Below are 21,039 nucleotides of genomic sequence, written 5' to 3'. Positions count from 1 at the left end.
CTTGCTTTATGGATGTGGAAGTCTTCCAGAAGATGTGGGTATTTTTATCTGAATTACTAGGAAATCAAAATCTCTTTCTACATCAATGGGGCGTACACGTTGGCTCTGTGCGGACGTCGCGTACCTCCAATCCGCTGTTCGTTTGTTGTGGCCTTTGTCCGGACGCGTCTGTGCGGTCGATACGCTACAAGTGGTAAGCTACTGATATGCTACATGTCTGGACTGCGTCTTCCAATTAGACTCAATAAAGTCGGATAAACACAACTACTAAACGTCCGTGTTGTCCGCAGCTGTCGATGTAAGCGTCCACTTAGCAGCATAAGTAGGGCTATACAAGCAGCTCAGTAAGCACTAAAGCATGGCTATTAGCATAACTAAATGCTAACGTCGCAAGATAGATGAAAAGTTCATTCATCCTGAGGAGAACACAAATGTGCAGGGTTGTTTTTGACACTCAAAGCTTCTATTGGTTTTCTCATGACACGTTTTAAAATATCACCATAAAAAGGGGGAAAATATGATTTTGTTATTAGTTATATAAATATAATTTAGATTTTCCTGAACATGGACCTGACCTATTTAACAATATATGCAGAGACATTTTGTTTTCTTCCTGTAAAACAAAATATTATGCGTACTGATATCAGCTAGTACCAACCAATTCAACCATAAATAGTATGACATCTATCTGCAACTTTTAGCAGCACAGAGCTTTTCAACAATCAAGTTTCACCCATAAATATGTCCTGATTTGGAAATGCTATATCAGCTTGACTTTAAAACCGCAAATGTCAACCTCATGGTGGGGTTACATGAAATGTAAAGGGTTCACCTAATTGATAGCAATCATTCCGTGGGAACGACGCAGTCTGGACTTAAGTGGTAATCCAGGGACAACAGTCTGGACACTGGAGCGCTGAACAGGTACAAAAGAAAAACAAATGAGACTACCTTTTGATAACATCAGCATACCAACCTGCAGTGTACTGAATGAGCAGATGCAGGTTTGCTTTCTACAGGCTTCACCTTAAGATGGAACTACTGAGATAAAACAGATGGCAAAGCAAAAGGGAGGGGAAACACCTTGAAGCACCTGCATCACAGCACATGCTTCGCCTTTTTCAGAGACAAAATGATTTGCTTTTTAGTCAGTCCAAAAACTGACAAGCTGATCTTTCACCTCCTACTACCGCTCTGATGTAAAATCCATATTGCTCAATGAGTCAACGGCAACCAGAGAAGAGGCAAAGGCTGAATAAAAATACAGTTGACAGATATTCTTATAAAAATAAATAACTTTGGTCGATGCGAAACGAGGCACAGACAGCTGGCGGGCTGGGAGTGTCGGTGACGTGGCGTTATGTTGAGGTGTGCCGGGACAGCGGTGAAGGGTTTAATCAGCCTGTCTACTGCAGTCTGATGTGCACACACACACACACACACACGCATTATGTTGCTGCAGGTGCTGAGATAAAAATGCATAGGAGCAGAAGTGAAACATTTAAAGGTTGAGTATGGGATTCTATTCAGAAACACTGTCTGTTACTTAAACTCCTCTTATAATATATTATATTAAATGCTCTGACAAAAACTTTTTTTTTTTTAAATGTCATCTGTGGCCGTGGCAGGACTGTAAAAACCCCGTCCAATCAAAACAGTTGGGCTGGAGAAAATGATTGGACGGCCTGCCTGTCTGTCGATGCTTACTTCCTGCACTCTGCCGATCTCGAGCGCTCGTTTGCCGCTCTAGGGGAGAGGCTTTCAACAGAGGTCTGAACGAAGGGGGCGGGACTTTTTCGGTTCCTGATCAGCAAAGTCAAAGTCTGTGGTTTTTCCAAATGACCTACTCTGACTTTAAGCGGATGGAAACATGAACAATGGTTATGGGGGAAATTAGAAATACAGGCCTGTCTCTAATATGTTTCCAACAAGGGTATACAGTCCTTAGCCAAGTGTAATGGAAATCATTCCTGCTTGGCCTTCTGTTGTTTGCACTGTTTCTATCTGGGCCAATGGAGGAAGACCACACAATTCTCCATCCCTCCCTCACCCTCTGCCTCTTTTCTCCTGCGGCCTTCTCGTTCCCTCTCCCTTCACCTCCCTTTTCCCGGACTCCTTGGTGCAGGTGACAGCACAGGGACAATGGGATGATATCACTGGTCGGCTCAGCTTGTCTGCATGCTGCACAATAACAGACTGCTGCAGCTCGAGTGTGGAAGTATGTCGGAGAGAGAAAGGAGCACAAAGATCGGGAGAGACGCGTTGTCAGATGGAGGGGGAGAAAAGGAACGGTGCTGCACAACTGAGGCTGAAGGGAGGAAAAGGGAGGGAGGAGGAGTGATATTCTGTCGCATCAGTGTACGTGTGTTTGTGTGTGTGTGTGGGTGTACACTGGTGGTCATGTGCGTATGCAAACTACACTGAGCCCAAGGCCTGTGTGCCTATAGCTGTATGTGTGGGCAGGACTGCAGACTGTGCTGCCTTTTAATTACAGCACTGCTCCTTCCTCTTCTCTGACAATGTTTCTCACACACACACACACACACACACACACACACACACACACACACACACACACACACACACACACAGCACACACACACAGCACACACACACACACACACACACAGCACACAGCACACAGCACACAGCGCACCTGCCATGAGGCAGATTGGATTTACACTGCATCAATAATTCACCCTCACATATATCCCCAAACACACAAACACAAACACACACACACACACAGACACACACACACACACACCCAAGACACGTTGTTTTGGGGTAACCAATTGCATTTAGAGGAGGCAGTCATCACAAACACACAGTGATACTGAGAGAAGCAGGGGATAACTGTGGTTAGAGGCTAACACACGTGCTCTGACTGATTCTGCATCATTACAGCACAAATTACCACAGATATTAAGCCAATCATGAGCTGTGTAAACACAGAGAGCGAGGGGACTTTCCTATCCTATTCTTAGAAATACCTGAATAAAAACACCATCCTTCTCCAGATCCGTCACTAGACTTGATATGAGACAGGCTAAAAAGCCACAGTGCTAGAGAGAGGCTTTAATCTCCTCCACCGTGTTGTGCATTAGGAAGAATTCTGTCCTGTGTTCGCTTTGAGTATTAGAAATACTAACAACTATTTTAATTATCTTTCTTTCAATTTTCCGAAATATGTCATATCACAGTGCCAAGGCTGTGACACCCAAAGATATTCAATTTACTTTAGTACAAAACCGAGAAAAGCAGTCTGACCTTTGAGGAGCTGAAACCAGCAAATATTTGGCATTGGTGCTCCATGAATGATTAACTGATCATCATGAACATATTACATGAAATCAAGTAGTACTTAAGACATTTGAATGCATGTTTTTCTTTTTGATTTGTATACGGGAAAATATCTTGTTATATCTTTCATGGTTGTCCTGTATTCCCACTCTTTGGCCTGGATGGGCCAAATATCTGGCATGACACGGAAATTTAACTAGCTCATGAGACTATAAGGGATAGTATTTTAACTGTCTGACATTTCACGGGGAGGATCAATCAGAGTGATACGATCTCAAAATTCTATAGCCATAAACATCCTGTTGGAGCTCAGATGGCTCCTGGATTCAGGAGCACAACTTAATGGATTCTAATGCTCTCTTTTAAATGTGTTCAACTAACTATTTACAGAGGAAAAGCTCATCTATTGATCAAACGATCCATTAGCACTTTGAACCAGGTCTGCATTGGAAACACTTTAGGTAGATTCCTTTAAATGTTTTCAGAAAATGGTTCCTGCACTACAGGCATTGGATAATGCACTCATTGGGGATGCATAGGTTCCATTAGGCCAGGGACTATGTGATGTGATGAGGAAGGCAAACATAAACAAGAATTACCGACCTTGGGTACAATCTAAATATTTCTTTTTTAAATAATGCACTGCATTGGTGCTTAAGAGGGGAAGTTTCAACATTTTCTTGAGTCTACTAATTTATTCACTTGGATGTCGAGCACAGGAGGGGGCAGGAATTTTTAAGAGTGTGTAACAATTGGGCTTTTCTTTCCCTAAATCTCCATAATTATTGAGGTTAATTCAGCGCAGAGCTTGTGCACAGCATTGTCTTTGAATATGGCTGCCACTGCTTAAATGAATAAATTAGTAACAAAATGAAGCTGACAGACAAGCTCTGGCTGAATGCACAATGTCAGAGGAACAGGCTCCAAAGACAAGAAGAAGCTGCAAGAAAATAGCGTCACTTGATTTGCTTGAGACAACAGCCTTGTCATCTACAGGCTTCTGGGCCTGGGAGGTTTCACAGTGATGTGATTTTGCCGATGTGTGCTGCATGCTCAGTTATTCCTAACCATGACAGATATCTCGCAGCTTCCAGTGTATGTGTGCTCGTCTCTGTGGTCCTGTGCAATCCCTCTGCTTCATTCTTGATAAGCAAAACTAACATTGCTGCAGTTGTGACAAGACACCTTGTACTCTTCAGGGAAATGATACGGTGAAATGGGACAGATGTTCGCTGTTGAAATAACTCAGATGGTAGCATAGACAGCTGTGTAATAAGAAGAGTGATGGAATTGGGGGGGGTTTGGAGGGGAGGGTGAATAGATTCAACATTTTCTAATTCAAAAATTGGCTGCCGGGTATTCATCGTGAGCTGAATGTATTGACAGAATGCTTAAAACCGTTTTTTTCCCCACTTATTTATCCACACCAGATGTCTTTTATGGACAGATTGGGGAGAAAAAATAGCAATTGGTATGCAAGAAACTGCTGTCAAAGATGCTGTGTAGCATATAGAAATGAATTGGATGTATCGCAACAGCACTTGACACAAACGTCCCTCTTAGTGCTCTAAATAATTACTGAAAAACTGTATAAAAGGCAAATACATCACAAATAAAAAAACATAAGGAAAGGTTAAGCTACCACCAAAGTAATTACATACAATCCCACAATGTTTGTACCAGATTTTATGGCAATTTATCCATTAGTTGTTGAGATATTTGACTCAAAACCTGAACCTCATGATGAGCAGGATCACCAAAGTCAGAGGCCTTCATCTCTGGAAACCACAAATGTATGTACAAGCCCTGAAATATTTCAGTCTGGAACAGCCAACAAACTAACTTCTTTCACTACTTTGGATGCTTTTACTTTGTAAAAACAAAAGTGCTATACATGTATTTACTGACAAAAACGGATGCAAAGCTCTGCTGAAACTACTCCTAAATTGAAGTAGCAGCACTATTTTCTCAGTGAGTTCAGCACACACATAAGCCGTACTACCAACCCACCTCACAGGAAAAAAATCTAATTACACAATTGGTTTATACACCCAGAGTAACTTCCTTATTTCCCACAGTGACATCCTTCTTCTGAAGTGGGACTACACTTGGGTTGATGTACTTAAACATGTCCCCGCCTGGGCTTTTATGTGTGCACTGCTGCTCTTATTTCTCCAGGCTCTTGACATGATAGATGTGTGTCCTTGACATGACTGATGGCCAGTCGAGGACTGGAGACCTCGAAGAGCTCTTGTCAGGGAGGATAAGCCCTCTGAGTGGTACTGGGGGGCCAAGGAGTCTGTAGCTTCAAGAAGAGGTCTGAGTGCTGTCTGTCTCCAGCAGGCCCTGGACTCAGGTCTGGGGTGGGGAACAGTCTGGCTGTGAAGAGTGACCAACCAGTAGTGTCTGGCCAGCTACCACTGGCCTTTCAAGGTCCCTCTCTGTTTGAGTGCTCAATTAGTGACTAAGAGCCTTGCTGAGAGACTACCAGTAAGTTGCTGGTGTAATACCATTTTAGTTGGGTTTTTATATATAAGGAGTGTGTGTGTGGGGGTGGGGGGGGGGGGGGGGGTACATCATACAACGAGACCTGAGGGCAGACAACTCTGAACAAGGGGGATCTCTTCAATCCACTGCCAACAAACAGCAAGGAAGAGACTGAACAGACAGGTATTAGTAACACAAAGGAGGCTAGAACTTCATTTGTTGACTTTCAGTGAAAGGGGTTTTCCAGAAGACACCTGCAGCTGTATCAAGCTGCAGGCCAAACTTCTCAGGGATGACAAATATTTTTACATCACTTAATCATTTTTGTTAGTGGACAAACTCTTAACCTGCAAGTTTCTTGCCTATTTGTCTGTTGTGGGAGTAACTGCTGACAAGCTCATTCGATGTCACAGTAATCTCTGTTTTCGATTAACTATAAAAAAAAAAGTCCCAGCCTTGGAAGAATAGCCTAGATCAGCACTTTATACTACATTTCCTCCCTCTATGCAGTGATCACAATACCATTTAGAGCCGCCTGCTCCTTTTCCTTCCAGTCTGTACTCATTATAGAGTGGCAAGTCAAAAAGCCCCACACAGTGGTAGGCATCCTGATCCCGGTGTGCCTTTCTCATGGTAAACAGTTTCAGATGGGCCCGGCATTGTGCTGCTATAATACAGCATCTGCTTTATGGCATGGAAAAAATGCATTGTCACCGAGCGGCAGTGAAAGAGCCATTGAGGGTCAGCCATGGTTTCTCCCCAATGCTGAGGCTGTGACCGTGACATAGAGCGGTGGGTGGTGGTGGTCAAACGACCCGCATGCTACTCTGACACTGACGCTGTGAAGACGACCGACAAGAAAATGGAACACAGGTGCACAAGAGTCAAGTGGCGGAGGAACTTTATAGTCCGGCCAAGTTTGAGGACAGAAGCCTGTGCTGCACAAACTACTCAATATATACTGCATAACTTCAGTGGTGCTCAATAGTCTCCGATGAGGTTTTGTACCTGGTCCCAATGCAGCAGCATAGCGGGTCAGAATGCTGCAGTGAGCACTGGAGCTCGGCCAGATGGGAATGAGACACTATGCAGGCAGAGACCGAAGATGCCTCTTATCCCATAACTCTCCATTAAACATTTAGAGCCGCAGTCGACACAGCTGAGAGCTGCTACTGTGTGAAAACATCTCAGTGTCACAGAAGTGTTCATTTATGCCACATACTATCAGAAATCATGCAGCACAGTGGTATCTCCTGTGGGATGTTATGCTGCATTTGTTTTGGTTTTTTCCTTTAAAAAAGTTCTGAGAAGGAGACATGGTGAAGGAAGCAGAGGATAAACTGCATGGTATAATGACAGAAGCTATTTAAATTAGCACATGGGGATTAATAAGATGTTATCTTGTGTTATAATTAATCCTTGCACTTCCATATCGGTGGTCAGAATGGCTAGACTAAACCTAGTGACACTTATAATTATCTGATCGGTTCAGAGATGCCATGAGAACCACGGCAAACATGGAATAAAGCCTTGACTAGATAACACGCCAGAATGCCGTTGACTGTTGTCTGGTGTATGTGTTCTCTGTAGTCACTGAGCTCAGTAACAACACTGTACAATCAGTTCAAGAGTTTCTTTATTATTTTTTTATCTTCTCACAAGCAGAGCACGTCGCCTCAGTTCCAGGAGTTTCATTTTCCTTGTTAAGAATATAATTCATATAATGAAAGGCAACCTTCAGTATTTGGATCATATAACTCATGGAAAACGAGCTGTGTTAGATTAAGTAGGCTGTTATTTCATTTCATTATATTATAAGCAACATTTAATAAATATAAAGTATCGAATTAGACTTGGACCTGGATTAGGGTCAAAACATGTGCACTTCCCTAATTTAAAGTGATTTATTTAATTAGTTGCTTACTTGCTTGCTTGCAGGGACAGAGCACTTCATTGTCTCTGTCAGTTTACATTTACAGTGATCAATATCACTGCAAACATGTGAGGGTTAGCCAAAACGCTAATTTGCAACGGTTATCCCTTGGCCAAATGTTAAATCAGCCATTAAAATAACAATAAAGCAAGTGGCATAAAAAAATCCTAGAAAGCAGAAATAAAACATAAAGCAGCTAAACGGAGCGTAGAAAGCTCCTGAATAAAGAGTTAGGCAAGCAAAATAAGTAGGACAAGAAATGTATATAAAACAAAAACATTTTTAGCTGAAAATCAACTTATAATGACATAACATCACAGAGGACAAGAGACACAATCTGCCAAACAGACAAAGCTGCCACTAGGTTATGGTGGTACATATGGTTGCTATTAAAGCAAGCTGTAAGATGCAAATGAATGTGAAGCATCTTTATTTGTTTAGCTCACTGAATCAATCTCAAATGAACCTTTCAGGTTCATACATCGCATGTTGTATGTCCAAACCACACCAACACATTTCTAGTCTAATTTTAGAAGCCCATTCTGTCAAGTATCCATGGTAAAATGGAAAACTAACACTCAAGCACAGTTTTCCTGCCCTATTACCATATCAAGCACATGCTTCAGATTCTGCTAATTTTAGCATTACAAAACACAGATATGTTGACGTTGCTCCAGTTTGAATTCACGGAGGCCCAGAGGTGAATGAAGGAGTTTAGGCATGCAATTGTCCAATGTTATGTAAAAGAGCCACTTTCTTACCATTTGACCATGTCCGATGTGAAAGAAGAAGTGCCATGTCAATCAAACTGAAGTCCGATGACGAGCGGTCCTGGGTGGTTTCTCAGTGGCCGACTACTCCATTATGCTCCAATTCCACACAATATGAGTCACAGGGATAAAAAGGGAAGGTTGCACAAGAATATTCCGAGAAGAATGGACCGCCGTCATAGCAGTGCTTTAGATCAGTAGTTCCTTTTATGCAAACCTCCTCTTTTCATTCTTTAAATCAGCCATTTGGAAGGAATTAATTCAACAAGGCTGTTGAGGACTTGGCCGCGCCACTGCTACCAATGCTCTGCTTGCACTCGAAATTCATATCCAAATCCCATTGTGGTTGAGTCACAACTTAGACAAACAGCTAGTGAAAGAAATTGTGGGACATTTGTTCTGAGGATAAAAATTGTATTCAGCTCTCACTCTGGCACACACGAACAATCGAATCCCGTGAGAAGGCAAGAAGAGATCAAAAGTCATTTTCATTTCACTTTTGTGGTGTTATTGTCCAAGTAAAGCCATCGATATGGTGAACAGAAGAAGACATATAGTAAACCAGAACCCTAATTCACATGGGTTCAGGTCAGTGATACCTCGGAGACTTGGGAAAGGACACATGCGGAGAAAACATATCCTCAGGCCTCCAGCAGGTGCATTGTTTCTGGGATCAAAGGAAAAGAGCCATATTTCAGACTTGGCTGCATCCTGGTGAGAGGGAGAGCAAGTCCTGGTCACGGACTCTTCCCGGTCTCTCTCACCCCATCCTGACCCCCTCACCCTCTTCACATCTTCCTCCCTTCAGCCGTGCTTCCTTTAGGCAAGCACCTGATCAAAAGCCTTCTCCTGTTGTGAGCAGTTCTCCCCACAAACAGACTCTTTTCACGGACTGTGAAAAAGTAATGACCCTAGTAAACACGTACTTTCACTCAATGGACACTAAAACGAGAGAGAGAGTGAAAAGCAAACCCTAAAATGTCGGACGTACATCCAACCCACATCCTAAAGGTGGGACAAAAGGAAAGAGACTTTGCAGGGTTTTATTTTAACTCAAAGGATTTGAGCAGTGGGACGGACAAAATGCTCTTTTTAAACATGTTTTCTATTTTCCACCCAGACAGACACTTCTAATTTGACTTCAAAGCATGGGGGGTTGTGAGCTATGTGGATGAAACTGCATGAAATCAGTTTTCCTGCCATTATCTCCCCAAAATCACGCTGATGTTACTGTAGCTGCACTATTTCCTGCTGCGGTGTTGAACATCAGCACAGACTTCACTTTCTCAAACTGTGATGTTTGATTTGAACTTTATTTATCTGATGTGTTTCATTTGTTCCTGGATGTTAGGACTGACATATTACTGAGGCTGTGGTGAAGACAGGTTTGCAAGGATTTCATCATCAACCCCCACAACCCCTCCAGTCAGCCCTAGCTTCAGATTATGGGAGTCTAGTTATCACCCTCTCCCAGGGTTTGGTTTCGGGTGCAGGGCCAGGGTAATCCTGGGGAGTTTGACTTGGGATGCCTACAGCTTAATTAGATTTTTTTTTCTGTTGAGACCCGTGGAGAATCCAATCAGTCCGACCTCCGTGTAGTTCCCCTTATTCTAGTTTGATGAGGCACTATATCATTGAAAAGTGCCTCCATTTAAAGGCAATATTGGAAACAGTGAAACTATCAATTCATAAAACATGCATGGGTTTAATGAATGCTACCAGTTTGCTACCAGGCTTTACCCCCATATAAATGTAAACATGTAAGATCTCAGGATAATAATAATTGCGGTATTTAATTGTATGTAATATGAAATATGGACTATATTTTGGGGGTATCAACATGTGAAATCAGATCAGTTTTTTGTCTACAACTCCCTAATGTGTGAATGAGACTGAGATTTAATATCCCTTTAACAAACTGGAGAAAGGGAAGAAAAAAGATGGAAGGAAAATGGGGTTTTAAATCTTGCATTTTCTTTTTGCCCAGTGGCCACTCACAGTAGTGTAGTGAAAAATCAGCAGCCCAAAAAGCATTTTCTCCATAGACCACTGTTGTAAAAGAGACATCTGTAAAACTGTTAACAGAACGCCTCAAACTGCAAACAGGGTCAATTATGTCTCTTTCTTATAAAGATTTTCCCTGTTTTGAATAGGACAGAGTGATAAACAGGAATGGGAGAGAGAGGAGGGACAACATGCAGCCTTTGTACCCAGGGTCCCTGCTAACAACCCCAATTATCTTTTCTATAGTGAATTTTCGATCCATTGAGGTTTTGTATTTGCAAAATATTCCTTCAGCCAATAAAAGAGATTTAACAATCTGTGACGCATCACAATGTAGTCGATGGGCTGAGTGAGAACTCAATACTTGGTCCAGCAAGAGAAACACTCCTGTGCATATTCAGTGGGCTGCAGCCGAAGGTTACCCACACGGCCAGGTGTAGCTGCTGTGTAGCTCACTGAGCCAACTGACAAAGCTTGATAAAATAGGTCATATGAAATAGTCGTCACATCTGTCCTGACACTCGATCAAAATAATAATAAAACTGGGAAGGATTTAAATCGCATGTCATGGAAAAGAACCTAATATAACTCAAATTAAAATGACAATATCGTCAACATAAAAGGTATTTATTTGTTTTAATCACTAAAAGATTAGGATTTAAGTTTAATATATAGTAGGCTCCCCTAAAACTGCAGTTGGAAGACATTGTACATCTTTTGACACAACTTTCATGTCAGTGTAGCAAAAAAATATTTACTACAGTTTTATAGCTATGAAACACAAATAAGTAAAAAAGACTTTACACACTAATACTTAATGATGGATTAACGAGTAGCTGTGTTGCTAATTTAAATAATATTCTCTGACAATGATAGTAGAAGGAAGAGGCCAGAAAGGAAAGGAAATATGAACAGAGAGAAGTGGTAGTGGTAGACAGTGGTAGAGATCAGTGCAATCTGCTCTCAGGGCAGCGACTGCTCCTTTATTTAAATCACATGGCTACAAGCTGAGATTATAAAACAGGTTTTAATCATTCCATAAGCACTGGGCATATCTGGATCTCAACGGCTGCCTTTGGAAAATAATATTATCATTCAATGTAGGGGAACTGGGATTTTTTTTACAGAGATAGCCGTTTTGTCAATTATGTAAAAGCCTCAGATGTGCACTTAAGTTTAGCTCAGATAGCTGACAAAATACATATAACCCAAGAGCAAGTACAGCAGCACACTGCAGCCCCCAAGCACATTAACAATTTAATCTATTATTCCACATCCAATCACATTTCATGAAAGCGGCGCTGAACATCTAAAGACTGCCCCTTGACTCTTAGCTGAGCCTTCTACATACCCCGACATGTCAACTACAATCAAGATACTGACTACAGAACCACGAGCTATATGAATTCCACCTCAGTGACACATCACAAATGACCAGTGAGTGAAAGTGTCCTATTTTCTTCTCACAGGATCTGTGGAGGCGTGTTCTCTGTCACAGAGTAACCCCTTTGAGTAATATGTCCACCATGGCTCCGCTCATACAGGGATGTGGTCATTGTGACTTGAGACCCAAGAGGCCCAAAACCAGCCAACCTTGAAGACCCGAGCATTAGGTCTACTTCATGCCAGAGTCTTTTCAACCTCTGCCAGAACAATCCCAACTAAAACCAATATAAGGAATGCCATTCATCATCAAGATCCAAATAAACAACGGTGTAAGTGTGTGATAAAATAGACAGGAAATGGAGCACATGGAAAAGATGATATCTGCTTGTGAAAAATTATTAAGATTTTCAGTGTGCTTTGACTTAACACCATGGGACTTTGGCTATAAACCACGGCACACTGACAAAGGCTCATTGATATTTCCACATAGACAGGGAGACAAACACAGAGCTGAAAACGCACAGCGTTGGCCCAGACAGCTCTCAGCCACACTAGACGTTTGATTGGGTTATCAAGCCAACCTCAGAGGAGATCCTGATAAATGAAGTTGCCATTTGTCCATCCTCCCCTCCTCACAGTCGGGCCCAGCTAGCCCACAGCAAGGAATGATGTTCGTGAGAATCACATTCTTGCAGTTCCTTCACAGGGCCAGCACTGAGAAACCAGCAAAGGACTGACCGCAAGGAGATTGTACTGATTGCTATTCCATTGCCAGCAATTGATCCTAAATTGCTTTGGCACGGGGCTGGAGCACAGTCAACGTCGTGGTGAATGTCCTTGGGTTTTTGTTAATGAAATAAAATGTACAGGCAATTTAAAAATAATCTCCCAAATGTAACAGGACTCAACAACACTGATCTATCTATTTGTGTTGACAGGAAGACGAAGGCAAATTCAACATGCACATACAGTACACAGTAAATGCATATGGATAGGGCTATTTTTTTACTGATTTATTCAGATCTATAGACCTAAACTTTCTACTGCTTCGATTTCATCAATTTATCAGCTGATTCTTTTACCGATGTGTTTAATCTGTGAAAATCTGTGTTTAGAAATTATAAAAACAAATGGTTTTTGTCGGACCAAACTAAATTTACATTTTTAGAAAACAGAGAAAAGCAAATCCTCATTTTTGAGAAGGTGGAAATTGAACAAATGATTATAATTTTGACCTGAAGAATGACTGTGCCTATGTTCGTCGATCAACAGAACAGATCAATTTACAGATTTCAGAACTAAAGGAAAATTAATCAAAATAAATGCAATGTTATTGTGGCTCCCAAATGTTTCCAGTGACACCCATCAGCATGGTGAAGCCTGGAAAAGGAGAATACTGCCTGGCTGATGCTCATTGTTGTAACAATGGTAGCCAATGGCCCGCTTTTGATCTGTGGAAGGCTCAGCTGATTGGTGTAAAGGAGGGGAAAGGGGATCTGGTTAGACAGCAACACATTTTATGATTCTAATGGTTTTCTGACCCCAATCTTCCCTAATCAGTTTGAAGCCCGGACAAAGATTATCCGAGTATAGATTATGTTTTTTACAACACACGTGGCACCAGGACAATAAAAATAATCAACAACAAAGCAACCCGAGCCATTGTATCCTGTATTTTTGATATCTCAAAGGACATGTACATTTATCTTCTCCTGAATGGAGGAATCGCAGATCTACACTTGGATTTGTTTACCATCCCATTCCTTTGTCTCCTCCGGGAGAATTTTTTTTTTCCCAGGATTCCTGTGGCTATGTTTGAGGGGTTTAAGAGATGAAAAAGAGGGAAAGAAAAGCCCATTGGTCTCAGCGCCACAGAAACAGCATCCAGAGCCAAGCTGTCATCCCACTTGGATTAAGAGTCCTTCAGTGGTGGCTGCTGAGCTGCAAACATGGTGTCTTACCCTCAGCCGAGGTGTGGGAGGGGGTACAGGGTGGAGCAGAGGGTTGGGCATTAGAAGGCCTGGCCTAAATAAGACCTCGAGGTCAGCGAGCCTCCTGAACCATGGAAAAGCCACTTTGTGCTTCCATGTCAACTTTATTCATGAGCTGACAGCTAAGTGTCCCCTTCTTTCCTGTTGATTCAATCATGGTTGCATCATGTGCTGGGGTGACAACCACTTATTATCACATTTAGTTTCTAACTTTAAGTTTATTATGTTCAACAACAGGCCGGTGAGAGTGTGGAGGCATGTGGTGGGTTTCCTGGCAGGGCCCACTCTTTAAATCTCCAATGTTATACGCAGGGAAAGAGCTGTGGCCATGTATTTGCTCAGCCATTAGACAACACAAGTGGGCTGCATCGCTGTGCCAACAGAGAGTGGGATGTGCAGCCGAGTTACACTTAAGCTCTATGCAAATAGGAGGAAGGTGGAGGCTTGAGAACAGACTAAAAAGCATTCAAGTGCTTCCTGAATTCTCTGTCACCCTGCCGGTGGAGCAATGCCCACCTCCTTTTGTTGTCGGGGCGGCAAAGGGAAGCAGTGGTCCCTGTTATGTGGTGCCACACGGCCACCTAAACTAGTTCTCCAGCATCTGCTGCCCATCCAAAGTTGGCCAGAGCAACAGGCCCGAAGCCGGCAGCAAGGACCACATCCCCCGTCCTCTTCAGCAGCAACAACTATGTGTTCAAACAGAAGCTCCAACACCCGAGTTTCTATTGTGGCTCTCCTCCGGCATAACCCTGCATCACCCCCCTATCCTGCAAGAAAGAGGCGAGGACAGCCAGCCCGCCAGTACAGACAGAGAAAACAGACCCCCTTTGTTCCCCCTGCCCCTTCTCAGCGTCTAGCGAGGTACATGATCCACCCCTCCTCCCTCCTGCAACCCGAAGGCTTCAAAAAAACACTCCCACTTTCCCTTTCCCTCTCTCAACTTGTGTTAGTGGGTGGCAAGACAGCAGATCATCTTGTAAGCATCACAGACATATGCACTGAGCTCACATCTCTCAAGTCTCATCTTCATTTGTTCATATCAAGTCCCGTAAGTCATGGTTGACTGGGAGGCAGATCTAGCGGTACATGCAGCTAGTTAACCTGTCAGACACTCAACTGGGGGTAGAAAGGGAATATAAAACCCCCAATAGTGCGTTCCATTACCCCAACCTCCCACTTCAAAAGGTGCCTCTATTGCTGTCACTCCCCGGCAGTTGGTTGGACATAAAAAAGCATCCCTAAATGCTTTGTTCTCACAAAAGGGGTGTGATAACCTAACACAGGCGATAATAGCGTTCCCCAGGCAACCCTGAGTGATTGGACTTGATGATTGTCATGGTGTAAAGCTCCAGTGTAATGAGTCCATCACAGTGGGTCGTCCAGGGACATTCGCACTGACCGCTACTCTTCCACCATCTGTCACCATTACCTGCTGCCCAAAAAATACAAGCTAATGTAATGTAGCAGCTCTTAAATCCATGCATAAAAGTATCCATGATTAACAAAGCTGGAGATTACGGCTGCAACTAAAAACATTTTTCATTATTGATGATTCTGCTGATCGTGTGCTAGATTTCCCAGAGTCCAAGTTGACATATTCATGTTTCTTGATTCTCCAATAACAAGAGATATTACGTTTACTATCATAGAAGAGTAAAAAAAAAAATCCCATGTGAAATCATTTGAGAAGCTAGAACCATAGAATGTTTTGCCATAGCGAAACCTATCTCCACAATGCTGTATTAAATTAGCATTCTGGTATCGGGGGGAAATACTTTGACTTGTTGCTGTATTGCTTTAAAGAAATCACAATCGTCAAACACGGCCATGGCAGGCTGATACCCACAGTCTACATCCTGTGTGTCAGACTACGAACGATATAATGTTCCTTAAGCTACCAAAACGTTTCAACTTATGGCTGCAATGATTTTCATTCAGTTTAATTGTCGATTTTTTTGTTTCTAAAATCATGAAAAACGCTTATCACAAGTTTCCAGAATCCAAGTTCATGTCACGGCAGGATGGACATTTTACAATAATACAAAACGGGAAAAGCAGACTAGAGGATTTTTTTTTAATAAATTAATTCAACGATTATTTTATAGCAGGCTGTTGTTGATCAGTTTTCTGTTTTGATTTACTCACGATTCATTGAAGAAATAAGTATAAATCATTGAAGCTTTTGCCGTTGCGGGAGAGGAAACAGAAGTATCTCCAAATCTTTTTATCTCATTTCTCAGAAAACCAGTCTCACTATGAGCAACACATACATAATCCAATATCCATGTTCCTTATTCCTCTGCCACCATCCACTCCTGATAATATAATACAGGTCTGTTCTGTAAACATCAACAGTTGCAGCTGTGTGGAGTGGATTCGCAGCAACGTGTCAATCCCCATTAGAGACTGCTGCCTAACTGAGTGTGAAACTCTAATTGCACCCACCAGCTTGCAAGCATGCAGGCCCACCGCGAGGACAAAGTATGTGTGTGTATGTGGAATGATCATGTATGTCCTTCTTTGCATGTATTCATCCGCCACTGCATACATTTGTCCAAATTACAACCAAGGCAAGTGATCAAGCAGCCGTGGAGCGGCGGGGGGACAGCGTTCCCTCTGTGGTCCTCTAATGAGGCGCTCCTCGGCCCCAAAATGAGACGAGCATGCTTGTGACAAGGAGGTCCAAGCGGTCAGCGTGCTGCGCTGCTGTGTGTGACTGGCGCATTGGGAAGAAACACCCACACCGCGGTGACACTAATGGATAGGCATGGGCCTCCATCAGTCCCCGGAGACGCAGCCTCATCACAGCGCTTCTATTCACGACGGCTGCTGGATCGTCTCTGCTCAGGGCGAGTACACGTGTCTCCGGGACACCGTCAATCATGCAGTCAATCAGCTGGAGTGACCTACGATTATTCAACTGGGTCTGTGCCACTCTGGATGAAAAATCAATCATCGCAGCACTATAGGAGAACTACGGTTTTCTCCAAATCAGGCATACGTTTTGTAGTTCTAGTAATAATAAGAACACTGTTAACTGATGAGATCTATGAACATGACAACGGCGCTAAAGACAGTCCATAACCATAACAGTAAGCTGTAAACAAAACAAGTGCAATGAAGGATTATTACCAATATCTCAGCTGCACTTTAAGTTTTCTGTGAAAGGGGTTCAAATAATCGAGCTATTCTGTTGATTTGTTTACAAACTGTCTGATTGTCTGATCCACGGCTGAAACCAATGATAGAATTTCCATCATCTAACAATCTGTTGACAATTTTCTCAATTAAACCATTCATTTTTTCGTCTATGAAATGTCAGAAATGCCTGTTTCAATTTTCCACAGCTCAATCTGATGTCTTCAAATTGCTTCATTTATGTGACCTTCAGTCCGAAACCTAAATATGCTCAGTTTAATAATCATTCTGAAAAATAAAATGAGAGTTGGAGAGCTAGAGTTGGCATTTTTGCTTGCTAAATCACTTATTGTGTCTTTGAAAACCATAGATTATAGAGTAATCGTTTTAAATAACCAACTGTCTACTCATTTTTTATTTTTTTCCTACTCCCACTTCAGCTGCACTTCTTTGGGATCATTTTGACGTTTGATACATCGATTCTACGACATAAATGAAGTGTGCCCTTGGCAAATTGAATCACCAAGTGAAAATCTCTCAGGTTCAGATCAGTTCCTCGGAGAAATTATGTCATCGCCATCAATGCCACAAGTGACACAGAACAAGTCATTCTATCTGAGACACTTTGTCTCGCCCTGCGGTTGGCGGAGTTCATAATGCCGCAGACGGTCACTCTTACAGAAGGAGCGTTGATCGCTTCTCGCGGAATAGTCTGCGTGTTTCTGCAGCCCACAGACTGAAATTGGTGGCATTTTCCCTCCAAACACCCAAGCTTTTCCCATAGCCCCCGCAGCAGAGCGCCCGCCACTGGTATTAGGTCAGCAGTGTGACTGACTGGTGCTCTCACAATAACTCCGGCCAACGTGTGTCATGATAATCCCTTAGTTATGCAAATCTCCCCGCCCCGGTGCCGCTTGTGCTCAGGGTGAAAGTAAAGATGGCTGCACAATGTAGGTCACTATCTTGTCCTGATTCCTCCACATTGGTTAAATGAGCCTTAAATGTCCTGTCGGGAGAACTAAAGTAGCTGTGGAGTCGTGGCTCTCTGAGCTCAAGCAACATCCTATCTTACGGTGGTGAAGATATGACATGAATAGCCATCAAAAAGCGCACACACACACACACACACACACACACACACAAACGCTAAGTCGGGGCTATGCGTATGTAAAGTGGGATCACACATTTTGCCGCCTGTTTGTGAATTAATGCAAAGGAGACATAAGGCAGGGATAGGGGGGATATTGTTATCTTCTTAGACAGATTAGCAATAGTCTGCCTGCAGTGAATAAACATTACTGGAAAGTGTGTCAGACCTTTTCAGAACGGAGTAAGAACAAGCGCTTCACACAATAAAGCGGGGGTCATTAAGCATTGTATTAATACGACTATCTGTGCAGGCAGTGAAAGTGTGCAGCTGAGGAGTGTGTGTGTGTGTGTGCGTGTGTGTGTGTGTGTGTGTGTGTGTGTGTGTGTGTGTGTGTGTGTGTGAGTGAGAGTGAGAGTGTCTGGGGATGAGCGGAGGAAGAGGAGTAGGGGGGGGGGGGGGGTGTTGTTGCATGATGGTGAGTTCCCCCTTGACTGAAGCTTTGACCGAGGGGAGACAGGGGGGAGGGAGGAGGAGTAGAAGGGGGAGTAAGCTGAGGATTTGGGTGGGAATGTGGTGTTTTTTTTTTTTTCAATAAAGCAATTGTTTGCCTTGTGTAATATAAATGGCATGGGATCATGTAACTGGTGAATCTCGGGGGGCTATCGTAATCAGATTGAGTCTGCAGAAGGGACTAAAACAAACTGACTGGTCAGTCAAAACAAGACAGGGTTGTGATATGAATATGAAGGGAATTAAACATGTGGGGGGGGGGGGGGGGGGGGGGGGATATCAGCTTATAGGACATGAGGGGATTTTGTGTGAGAGGACATCTATTTCATCAACACAGGACAAAAACAACTGTCAAATCTATCTATCTATCTATCTATCCATCTATCCATCTATCCATCTATCTATGGTGAAGCAAAGGACAGACCGTATCAAAGGTTCAGATTGGAAGACAAGTGACAATGACTTCTAACAGCATGTTGTGTCAAGCCTCGATTTGACAGCAGCGCCATGCACACCTGCACCTGCTCTCGCTGATGACGACCACGCGCTCACACGTAAATGTGCCTTCCGACGTATATTTCAGAGGTTCGTCTTTGACAAACAACCCCCGTGTCTTTGCGCTGGCGGGGGGGGGGGGGGGGGGGGGGGGGGGGGGAGGCTAGCTGTAAAGAGGACAGAGCTCCCACCGGCAGCCCCTACCGCATCCAAGTCCTTTCCCCACAAACTCCTGACAGTGAATTCTCGGCTACAAGACACGTGTTTATTGTGAATGGTATAATTCGGCTTACCTCATGTCCTCCCTCGGCGGAGTGAAAACACGAAGCCCGTCAGTCCCCCCTGCGACACAGCGACGCCGTCCGCGGTGTTTATTTACGTGGAGTCCCGTTCAGCGCCGAGCCTCTTTGCACTTGTCTCCTCTGCCTCATTCACTGGTACTCTCCTCTCATCTCCCACCAGTTCCCCCCCACACACACACACACATGCAGAGGCGGGGGCGCGCAGCAACACTCCGGGGCGTGCGCACGCCCATTGCGCGCGCTGCAGCGCCGCTGCCGATGTATGGTAGCCTCGAGCCACTGAACCATTCCAGCAAATGTTATCCAAATAGTGGCGTTAATAGTACTGTAACCCCTTACAGGCTTGGAACCACAGATGGACAACAGCTGGACGACTTTTAGGATGAGAAAAGCTAAAAGTTGCCTCTTAATGCTCGGCAATAACATGTTCTCTTATTTAACAGCGGGGAGCTGCCTTTTTCATTTAGCTGCAGTGTTATTAGTGTTAAATTTAAGCAATGGGGGGAAAAAACGCTACAAGCAGGAATAATGTTCAACGCTGAAATAATTCCCAGCCTTAAAGTCTTAATAATCCTGTACATGTTTATTAATCAGGCCTGCAGAATGAGAAATGAAAACACAACTCAAATAAATAATCAAATCCAAAGCCATTAGTCCACTATGAGGACTTTCACCTTTTAGACAGTGAACTCTATTCCAGCTGCTCTGGACCTTAATTGCTTGGAGCCATTTGCATGTCCTGATACACTCCAACACTTCGCCCTGGGAGCAGCACGGATTGCACTAATAATCATACTGCCAGTCGGATCAACCAATCCTCTGGATGAGCTCACGTGACTTTAAAAGCAACATTTCCTCTTAGTTCAATCTGCAGCCAGCCAGCAGCCATGCTCTCTTCTTCCAGTGCATGTTACACACATGCGTTATCTCGGGCTTAGCAATGGTAGCCATCTGCAGCCAAAGAAACAAACATTGAGAGCAAGTGATGTGGTTATTACTGTGATAAGCCCGGTTTGGCAAGGAGACAAGGTTTGAGTTGCCATCCAGAGGCTGGTTGACTGAGATTAGCCGAAATTAGGTTGTTGCGCGGATTTGAAGCAAGATGAAAATGGGTTTATAGATATATAATCATTTGGACGTAAGCCAAAGTACAGTTCATCATGAGAGGGCTCAGTAAATTACCTTTTTAAAGAGTAAAAAAAAAAAATCCATGATCCCCCCCACCCCAACACATATTCTTAATCTCACAGTAGACTCAATGTTACAATGTGACTTAAAAAAAGAAAGAGAAGGACATACAAGGTCATGATGTATTCCCTCATCATCAACTCAAAGGGACCAGGCGATTCTTTCCCACATCTGCCGATACTGCCACACTAGGAAGTATTGTAATTGTCCTCTCCTCTCATTTCAGACCGCCTCCAGATATGTCTGCATAGCTCCTGAATCTCATTAAAAATATCCTCTTAATTTCCCTCATGCATATTATCCATAAAGTACTCCGAGGGATTTTCACAAGTTCAAGGATACAGCACCATGGAGACAAAGCACTCGTAACGCCACAAAATTGCAAACTGAATCTTGTCGGGTCTTTGTGAAAAACATTCAAAATTACACCAGAGAAGACGTC

General features: G+C 43.2%; 1 protein-coding gene across 7 annotated transcripts in view; it reads right to left on the bottom strand.

Moving 5' to 3' along the window:
- LOC311019113 (neuronal cell adhesion molecule-like) overlaps positions 1-19,545 on the bottom strand; it is a 70,148-nt gene extending 50,603 nt beyond the window's left edge. For all 7 annotated transcript variants that reach the window (XM_084018334.1, XM_084018328.1, XM_084018332.1 and 4 more), the window contains exon 1: positions 19,401-19,545. The gene's annotated coding sequence lies outside the window, so the exon portion shown is untranslated. The remainder of the gene's footprint in view (positions 1-19,400) is intronic.
- Positions 19,546-21,039: the final 1,494 nt, after the last annotated feature.

The sequence above is a fragment of the Eutrigla gurnardus genome (assembly GCF_963514095.1).
Source record: "Eutrigla gurnardus genome assembly, chromosome: 9".
NCBI lineage: Eukaryota > Metazoa > Chordata > Actinopteri > Perciformes > Triglidae > Eutrigla > Eutrigla gurnardus.
The sequence above is the reverse complement of the archived record's forward strand: the minus strand, read 5'-3'. Positions and strand labels throughout refer to the sequence as shown.